The sequence below is a fragment of the Amblyomma americanum genome, chromosome 9 (genome assembly GCF_052857255.1).
Source record: "Amblyomma americanum isolate KBUSLIRL-KWMA chromosome 9, ASM5285725v1, whole genome shotgun sequence".
In the NCBI taxonomy this organism is placed as follows: Eukaryota; Metazoa; Arthropoda; class Arachnida; order Ixodida; family Ixodidae; genus Amblyomma; species Amblyomma americanum.
The window spans coordinates 15,066,418-15,076,945 of NC_135505.1; positions in this window are offsets into that span (position 1 = coordinate 15,066,418).

Sequence of the window (10,528 nt, forward strand, 5' to 3'; positions counted from 1 at the left end):
AGGCAGGCAGGCAGGCAGGCAGGCAGGCAGGCAGGCAGGCAGGCAGGCAGGCAGGCAGGCAGGCAGGCAGGCAGGCAGGCAGGCAGGCAGGCAGGCAGGCAGGCAGGCAGGCAGGCAGGCAGGCAGGCAGGCAGGCAGGCAGGCAGGCAGGCAGGCAGGCAGGCAGGCAGGCAGGCAGGCAGGCAGGCAGGCAGGCAGGCAGGCAGGCAGCAGGCAGGCAGGCAGGCAGGCAGGCAGGCAGGCAGGCAGGCAGGCAGGCAGGCAGCAGGCAGGCAGGCAGGCAGGCAGGCAGGCAGGCAGGCAGGCAGGCAGGCAGGCAGGCAGGCAGGCAGGCAGGCAGGCAGGCAGGCAGGCAGGCAGGCAGGCAGGCAGGCAGGCAGGCAGGCAGGCAGGCAGGCAGGCAGGCAGGCAGGCAGGCAGGCAGGCAGGCAGGCAGGCAGGCAGGCAGGCAGGCAGGCAGGCAGGCAGGCAGGCAGGCAGGCAGGCAGGCAGGCAGGCAGGCAGGCAGGCAGGCAGGCAGGCAGGCAGGCAGGCAGGCAGGCAGGCAGGCAGGCAGGCAGGCAGGCAGGCAGGCAGGCAGGCAGGCAGGCAGGCAGGCAGGCAGGCAGGCAGGCAGGCAGGCAGGCAGGCAGGCAGGCAGGCAGGCAGGCAGGCAGGCAGGCAGGCAGGCAGGCAGGCAGGCAGGCAGGCAGGCAGGCAGGCAGGCAGGCAGGCAGGCAGGCAGGCAGGCAGGCAGGCAGGCAGGCAGGCAGGCAGGCAGGCAGGCCAGGCAGGCAGGCAGGCAGGCAGGCAGGCAGGCAGGCAGGCAGGCAGGCAGGCAGGCAGGCAGGCAGGCAGGCAGGCAGGCAGGCAGGCAGGCAGGCAGGCAGGCAGGCAGGCAGGCAGGCAGGCAGGCAGGCAGGCAGGCAGGCAGGCAGGCAGGCAGGCAGGCAGGCAGGCAGGCAGGCAGGCAGGCAGGCAGGCAGGCAGGCAGGCAGGCAGGCAGCAGGCAGGCAGGCAGGCAGGCAGGCAGGCAGGCAGGCAGGCAGGCAGGCAGGCAGGCAGGCAGGCAGGCAGGCAGGCAGGCAGGCAGGCAGGCAGGCAGGCAGGCAGGCAGGCAGGCAGGCAGGCAGGCAGGCAGGCAGGCAGGCAGGCAGGCAGGCAGGCAGGCAGGCAGGCAGGCAGGCAGGCAGGCAGGCAGGCAGGCAGGCAGGCAGGCAGGCAGGCAGGCAGGCAGGCAGGCAGGCAGGCAGGCAGGCAGGCAGGCAGGCAGGCAGGCAGGCAGGCAGGCAGGCAGGCAGGCAGGCAGGCAGGCAGGCAGGCAGGCAGGCAGGCAGGCAGGCAGGCAGGCAGGCAGGCAGGCAGGCAGGCAGGCAGGCAGGCAGGCAGGCAGGCAGGCAGGCAGGCAGGCAGGCAGGCAGGCAGGCAGGCAGGCAGGCAGGCAGGCAGGCAGGCAGGCAGGCAGGCAGGCAGGCAGGCAGGCAGGCAGGCAGGCAGGCAGGCAGGCAGGCAGGCAGGCAGGCAGGCAGGCAGGCAGGCAGGCAGGCAGGCAGGCAGGCAGGCAGGCAGGCAGGCAGGCAGGCAGGCAGGCAGGCAGGCAGGCAGGCAGGCAGGCAGGCAGGCAGGCAGGCAGGCAGGCAGGCAGGCAGGCAGGCAGGCAGGCAGGCAGGCAGGCAGGCAGGCAGGCAGGCAGGCAGGCAGGCAGGCAGGCAGGCAGGCAGGCAGGCAGGCAGGCAGGCAGGCAGGCAGGCAGGCAGGCAGGCAGGCAGGCAGGCAGGCAGGCAGGCAGGCAGGCAGGCAGGCAGGCAGGCAGGCAGGCAGGCAGGCAGGCAGGCAGGCAGGCAGGCAGGCAGGCAGGCAGGCAGGCAGGCAGGCAGGCAGGCAGGCAGGCAGGCAGGCAGGCAGGCAGGCAGGCAGGCAGGCAGGCAGGCAGGCAGGCAGGCAGGCAGGCAGGCAGGCAGGCAGGCAGGCAGGCAGGCAGGCAGGCAGGCAGGCAGGCAGGCAGGCAGGCAGGCAGGCAGGCAGGCAGGCAGGCAGGCAGGCAGGCAGGCAGGCAGGCAGGCAGGCAGGCAGGCAGGCAGGCAGGCAGGCAGGCAGGCAGGCAGGCAGGCAGGCAGGCAGGCAGGCAGGCAGGCAGGCAGGCAGGCAGGCAGGCAGGCAGGCAGGCAGGCAGGCAGGCAGGCAGGCAGGCAGGCAGGCAGGCAGGCAGGCAGGCAGGCAGGCAGGCAGGCAGGCAGGCAGGCAGGCAGGCAGGCAGGCAGGCAGGCAGGCAGGCAGGCAGGCAGGCAGGCAGGCAGGCAGGCAGGCAGGCAGGCAGGCAGGCAGGCAGGCAGGCAGGCAGGCAGGCAGGCAGGCAGGCAGGCAGGCAGGCAGGCAGGCAGGCAGGCAGGCAGGCAGGCAGGCAGGCAGGCAGGCAGGCAGGCAGGCAGGCAGGCAGGCAGGCAGGCAGGCAGGCAGGCAGGCAGGCAGGCAGGCAGGCAGGCAGGCAGGCAGGCAGGCAGGCAGGCAGGCAGGCAGGCAGGCAGGCAGGCAGGCAGGCAGGCAGGCAGGCAGGCAGGCAGGCAGGCAGGCAGGCAGGCAGGCAGGCAGGCAGGCAGGCAGGCAGGCAGGCAGGCAGGCAGGCAGGCAGGCAGGCAGGCAGGCAGGCAGGCAGGCAGGCAGGCAGGCAGGCAGGCAGGCAGGCAGGCAGGCAGGCAGGCAGGCAGGCAGGCAGGCAGGCAGGCAGGCAGGCAGGCAGGCAGGCAGGCAGGCAGGCAGGCAGGCAGGCAGGCAGGCAGGCAGGCAGGCAGGCAGGCAGGCAGGCAGGCAGGCAGGCAGGCAGGCAGGCAGGCAGGCAGGCAGGCAGGCAGGCAGGCAGGCAGGCAGGCAGGCAGGCAGGCAGGCAGGCAGGCAGGCAGGCAGGCAGGCAGGCAGGCAGGCAGGCAGGCAGGCAGGCAGGCAGGCAGGCAGGCAGGCAGGCAGGCAGGCAGGCAGGCAGGCAGGCAGGCAGGCAGGCAGGCAGGCAGGCAGGCAGGCAGGCAGGCAGGCAGGCAGGCAGGCAGGCAGGCAGGCAGGCAGGCAGGCAGGCAGGCAGGCAGGCAGGCAGGCAGGCAGGCAGGCAGGCAGGCAGGCAGGCAGGCAGGCAGGCAGGCAGGCAGGCAGGCAGGCAGGCAGGCAGGCAGGCAGGCAGGCAGGCAGGCAGGCAGGCAGGCAGGCAGGCAGGCAGGCAGGCAGGCAGGCAGGCAGGCAGGCAGGCAGGCAGGCAGGCAGGCAGGCAGGCAGGCAGGCAGGCAGGCAGGCAGGCAGGCAGGCAGGCAGGCAGGCAGGCAGGCAGGCAGGCAGGCAGGCAGGCAGGCAGGCAGGCAGGCAGGCAGGCAGGCAGGCAGGCAGGCAGGCAGGCAGGCAGGCAGGCAGGCAGGCAGGCAGGCAGGCAGGCAGGCAGGCAGGCAGGCAGGCAGGCAGGCAGGCAGGCAGGCAGGCAGGCAGGCAGGCAGGCAGGCAGGCAGGCAGGCAGGCAGGCAGGCAGGCAGGCAGGCAGGCAGGCAGGCAGGCAGGCAGGCAGGCAGGCAGGCAGGCAGGCAGGCAGGCAGGCAGGCAGGGATTAGGGGGCCAAAAGGAGGAAGAGAGAAGGGGAAAAAAGGCATAACACACACACACACGCACAACGCTGTCACAATTTGTCACTCAATCCAGTCGCTCTCAAGTAGGCGCAGTTGGTGACCCATTCATTAGTTGGCGCAAATATAGCAGCTCGTTATGTTTGAACGACCGCCTCCGAGAACATCGCAATAATGTGTGTGAACGGCGAGGAGGGTTTCTGGACGCACACCGCAGGAAATGTAAGAAAAACGGTAAAGGTGAAAATGATAGCGATTCAGATGAAGAGTTTGTGTGTCAGCCTGCTTACCAAGAATGCTCTGTTATCGCCAAAAACCGTTGCCAATTCACTCGAGAGATAATAGAGGCTGAAATGATAGACCGCTTGGGTGGCTCCTGCGTGGCTAAGCCATCTATTGCTCTTACTGGTAAGGAGCTGATATATTTGCGCCAACATATGAGTTGGTCACCTACTGCACAGTTGTGATAATTGCCTGGTTTTTCAGCTAAAAATACTGGTCCCAGTTTCGAAATAAACTGTGGCAAGCCAGCTCTCGTGTGTTCCATGTGTCTTCCTTGTGTCCCAGTCTTTATTTGCGCGGTACATTTTGATCGTTACGATTAATTCCAGCGGTTATCTTGCCTTCGCATTACATGCTATGCTCAAGCCCATTTATTCCTCTTGATTTCGACTACGATGCCATTAACCCACGTTTGTTTCCTGACCCACTCTGCCCTCTTCCTCTCTCTTAACGTTATACCTATCATTTTTTTCCATTGCTCGCTGCGTTGTCCTTAACTAAGCTAAACCCTTTTTTGTTAGCCTCTACGTTTCTGTCCCGTACGTGAGTACCGGTAAGTACAGCTCTTGTACACTTTTATCATGAGGGATACTGGTAAGCTGCCATTCATGATCTGAGAGAACCTGCCATATGCGCTCGACCCCATTCTTATTCGTTATTTTCCTCTCATGATCGGGATCAGCGGTGACTACCTGTCCTAATTAGGCGTATTCCCTTACCACTTCCAGCACCTTGCTACCCACTGTGAACTGCTGCTCCCTTGCTACACTGTTGAACAATACTTGATCAAAAAATGCTGCAAAGTTGTATGATTGGAAAGTTCGTAATTCAGTGACGAACTCAGCGAAAGACTCCGTTTCAGTCTGTGAACTACGGTAAAACTTCGCTCACTCACCAAATACGGACGGCTTGGGTGCCATATGGTTTTCAAGTAACCCCTGCAGCTCTTTAAATTATTGGTTGACGGCAGACCAGGCTCGGCCAGATCTTGGGTCTTGGGCCAAGGCCGTAGGTCTTGGGTCCTATGACTTAAGAATTAACTTACGAACCTAAGCACAACGACTTCATTTTTGTTGCGCGAGTACACTAAAACCCAAATCTTGAGGTCGCTTATTATTATTATTATTGGGAAAAGCAACTAGTGTCGCACAAGCTCCACAGGTGGCAGCACCTACCATCGCTGGGCAGTGGCGCATCGCTTCACTGCTGCACCACTGCGCAAGGAGTGTTAATAGGACTCCCGGTAATCTATGAATGCTAAAGAAGAGACTAAGAAATTCTGCATTTATGGGCATCATCCCATTAACGCTAACACCTCCTACCACTCAGGCGGCGCTCAAGTCCTATTGCAGCCACCTTTGTTTGAAGTCTGTTTGACCTTGAAAACCGAGCCTCGACCCGAAACTGAACTGAAAACCGAAGTGGTTGCGCACCTAATTTGCATTTTGCCTTACCCATCAAAATTGTATCCCAATGTTCTGTACTCGCAGCTTCTTATCGCTTTCATTTTTCACGTGCTTCATCACCGTTCTTAGAATCGGGTCTGGCGAAATTTGAAATTCCACACCAAGACAGTTGATTGGCAGGCACTCCATGCGTTGGAGACAGAATTTATCATCAAGGAATTCTCTACTTTCACGGGGCAAGAGCAAGTGAGATAAGGTATATGCGTCGGCATCTTGACACGATGACTTCTACTTCAAAGGGAAATTTTAAGCTCACAGAACTAAAATCGAGCGCGGGAGTATAAGCAAAGCTGCAAAATGCCTGTTTGGTTCATATTTAACTTTATTAGTGTGCTACTGATGGGCACGGACAACACAGAACGCAAGAAACCACACACACAGAAAGGGCGCCCTCTCTGTGTGTGTGGTTTCTTGCGTCCTCCGTTCTCCTTACCCATGAGTAGCGAACTAATGAAGTTAAAGTGTGAGTATAGCTGTGGCCGTTGCTGGTATTTTCGTCCTTGGAAAGGAAATTATGTGTTGGCGCTTGTGATCCGTAACAAGAACAAAATGACACCCAAAGAGGCAGTGGTTGAAGCGTTTGACCCTGGAAACGAGCTAGCACCTCTTTTTCAGCTGGCTACAATTGGCTTCTGCTGAAAATAAAGCACGAGATGCTTATGCCACTTGTTGACGCTGATCAATTAGCTCCACGTGAAAGATGAAAGACCCTATACAATGTGCAGATGTATTGCACGATACCTGCAGTGGCGCGCACTGGGGTCGTAGTGTGTGAGAACCAATAGCTGTGAATGCAGGTTCTTGATATCCGAGAAAGTTGCTTCGCAGTCGTCATACCAGGCAAAGCGGGAAATCGAGCCGTACCAGTCTGCTCAGGAAAAAAAAAACAACGCTCGAAAGGTTACGAATAAGTTTCGCATAGTACTTAAGCCCAGCAGTGAACGCAAATGCGGCTTGTCCGTTGGACGCGGAGCCCTCAAAGCCACCTTTAGCTTCGCAGTGGCTGGTTAAAGGATGAGTGTGCTGATGACATGACCCAAGTACTAAAACTGGTCTTGGACAAATGCACATTTTTTGTTTATTCTAATGCCTCTGTCTGAAAATTTTTTCAATACTGCTAAGCTTTTCAGGGCTCCTGTTTCGTCTTTCTGGTGATCATTATCTCATCGATGTAGCAAGTAACATTGTGAAGATCATTCAGGACGTTGAACATGATATTCTGAAAGAGCGCTAGTACTTAGGCGATGACAAAAGCAAACGGTTCACGATATACAGTCCCTTGTCCGTGTTCAAGGTCAAGTGGGCCTTCGATCTCTAGCCTGTTTCGACTTTCATAAGCCTTATTTAGATTAATCCCTCATGTCTGCCCTACTGCTAATGCTGCCGAAGGTTCATCCAATTTTGGAAGCCGTTGCGTGTTGCGTTCAGGGGGCCGGTTCAGCGAGCGTTCATAATTGCCGCGAATTTTTACAGACCACTTGCTCATTATAACGGGAACAGTTGAAATAGCACACTTCAATATTGGCGACACGAGAAATAATCCCAACTTAAACAGCTTTTCTATTTTAGCCTCTACACTTTAACAGACAACTTAAGAGAACGCTCCGTGCTCGCCGGAAACAGGCCACTTGTTCGTCTTTAAAGTGAAGGCCTGCATGCTCCCCCTGTATGGTTGCCAGCTCGCCCTTAATCAGATCATCGTTTTTTCATAGCAGTGCTGCAATGATAAGACTGCACGACGTTTCAGTGATAAGACTGCACGACCTATAATAGTGAATTTTGCCTCCTATAAAGAGAAACAAGAAGTCATAAGTTGCGCGAAAAAGTTTAAGGGTTCTGAGTATAGCGTGGATCAAGATTATTCAACAGGGACACGTAATGTTCGGAAGCGACTGTGGGAATACGCAAAAATTCAGGAGGCCGACAAAAGCAAGATAAAACTAAAGTACGACAAACTTATTCTGAACGGAAAGGCTTTTATATGGGACAAAGAAAAGCAGGTGGTTGTTCCCGCCATGAAACGATGACGCCCCATTCATCCAAGGAAAAGCCTCCAACGAGATTTAGTTGCCGTAATCGTTAACTGCAGAAGCATTGTAAATAAAGTCGATGAGTTTGCTAGTCTTCTAGAGTCTGTAAAGGCAGACATAGTATTTGGTACTGAATCATGGTTAGATGCATCAATCAGGGATAGCGAGGTGTTTCCTAAAGAATTCATTGCTTACCGCAAAGACAGATCCCGGTTTGGCGGGGGCGTCTTTCTGTTGGTGCATTCCTCTTTAAGATCATCATTACTAGATGTCGATTAGAATGATGTTGAATCAATATGGTGTACACTTACGCGGCACGACAACTCGTCATACGCTGTTGGATCATTTTATCGCCCTCCCGGTTCTGATCTGAGCACTTTGCAATCACTTTATGAAATCATTTCCGAGGTTTCCCCAAAACCGATATTGCTCGGGGGTGATTTCAATCTGCCGGATCTGCACTGGGGTGATGGCATGTGTGTAACCACAACAGGTTGTGGAATCGATATAGAAATGAAGAGCATCATAGATACTTTTGGCTTAGTACAGTACGTTCAGGAACCAACTAGGGATAAAAATGTTTTAGATCTTTTCTTTTCCAACTCTCCGAATCAAGTTAATGCTGTTCATGTTATTCCAGGCATTAGTGATCATCAGGCGGTCATTGCATGCATAAAAGCATCGCATAGTAGACAAAAGAAATGTGAGTCAAGGCGAGTCTTTTTTTACGATAAAGGTGACTATGCTAGAATGTCCGAAAAATTACAAAATCACTTGCCCGTTTTTGAGTGCTTTTATGATGAGTGCGATATTCATGAATTATGGCGTTTATTTGAGCAAAAACTTTTTGAACTGAGGGATGCACACGTGCCAAGTATAGATTCAGCTAGACTGAAGAAACGCAGAAAGCCGTGGGTGACTGCCAGTTTGATAAAAATGATAAGGAAAAGAAGGCATGCGTACCTCAAGTTTAAAAGAACAAAACGTGAAGATGACTTCAGCAGATTACTTGTACTAACGCGTGAGCACAAAGAAAAACTAAAAACTGCGAAAGAGGAGTACTTTTAAACACTGGACGTTAAAATGAAGAAAAACCCTAAACTTTTTTGGCACTACTTAAGGGAGTGTGGAACAGATTCATCTGGTGTAGGTGAAATCGTTTATAATCAACAGGTCATCTCAGGTGACTTAGAGAAGGCAACGTGTTTTAATAATCACTTCAAGTCTGTTTTCTCCCCTAACCATATCAACAGTCACCAACATTACACAAGTTATGCGCCAGCAATGCCGCCAGTCGAAATAAGTGTAAGAGGGATTCTAGCGCTCCTAGAGGATATAGATGAATCAAAGGCCTGTGGTCCCGACGGCATATCACCCCGGTTGCTAAAGAACTGTGCTTATCCTATCTCACAGTATCTATGCCTTATTTATAAAAAAATCTTTGGATACAGGTCTTTTACCACACGACAGGAAGATAGCTCATGTGGTCCCGATTCACAAAGGCGGATCAAGAAAAGATGTATCAAATTACAGGCCTATTTCTCTAACATCAGTTTCATGCAAAATATTTGAGCACATCTTATACACAGAAATAATGAACCACCTGGTAAAGAATGATTTGCTGATGAAGGAACAACATGGGTTCCGGAAAGGTTTATCATGTACTACTCAACTTGTTGAATTTTATCACGAACTTGTATCTGAAATTGACCGCGGGGGCCAAACAGACTGCATATTTCTGGATTTCCGGAAAGCGTTTGACACTGTGTCACACCCACTCCTTCTCTATAAACTAAAAATGTTGAATCTGGACACAGCTGTTATAGAATGGATTCAGAATTATTTGCTCGGCCGCCGCCAACGTGTAGTCCTTAATGGTGTATGTTCAGATTACGTTGATGTGACATCAGGGGCCCCACAGGGGTCGGTCCTGGGGCCACTCCTGTTCTTAATCTATATAAATGATATTTCACTCGGTATCTCCTCAAGTATACGTCTGTTTGCAGATGACTGCGTTTTGTACCGGAAAATTAACAATGCCAATGACGTCGTTCAACTCCAAACTGACTTAACACTTATCCACGATTGGTGTCTGAAATAGAAAATGTCTTTGAATACGGAGAAATGCGCTCATCTTTGTTTTTCACGAAAAAAAATCAAAGTCCAAGCTCAGTATCGCATAAGTAATGAATTGATCACACAGAAATGTACTTACAGATACTTAGGTGTTATACTAACGGATGACTGTTGCTGGAATGCTCACGTGGATCATGTGGTTACCAAAGCCGGTAGGGCACTAAATTTCATACAGCGGAGTTTAAGGTCTTCGCAGCCAAACCTCAAGAAAACTGCTTTACTCTCTTGTGTTCGACCTATCATTGAATATGCCTGTATTGTATGGGACCCTGCACATCGGGTGTTATTTGAAAAACTTGAAAAAATTCATAACAGAGCAGCAAGGTTCGTCTTGGGCAGGTAGGGGCGAAGGGATAGTTGTACAGCAATGAAAAAAGAATTGCGATGGGAACCACTCGCTTCCCGTAGAAGAAAATTGAGGCTAAAATTGCTGTACTTAATAGTTCACGGAAAAACGCGGATTGATTTTGAAAATTACTTAAAACAGCCCTTTTACGTTTCTCAACGACATGACCATTCCCGTAAAATTAGAGAGTACCGTACCAGGACGAACTTGTTTGCAAATTCATTTTTTGTTAAAACAGTGCAACAGTGGAACCGGCTTTCCGAGGAGCAAGTGTGCTCTGCAAGTGAAGATGTATTTTTTGCCAATCTGTAACCCCCCTGTTATAACGCCTTCGGGCAAATGCGGGGTAACTCTTGAATAAAGAATAAAGAATAAAGAAAAAGAGCTGCGCATTTTCTTGTTAAGCTATGACCGGTGTGATGCGTGGAAGGCACGTAATGGTCCCCATAGCCTCTCGGTTCACGGCTTCAAGGCGATCCCATTGGGCTTTTGTAAGATGTTGAACCTGGGCTTGATAAACAATACGGGGCTGCAAAACTGCCGTCACCAATTGCCGTGCAACGAACGAACCTGCCCCAACAGTTTTACAGGCAATTCTTCTAATCAAACCCAAAGTCTGAATAGCTTGTCTTTTTGCCTGAGAAAGCCATGCGGTCGCTGATCCCGATTGGTGAATCATTAAGCCCAGGATTT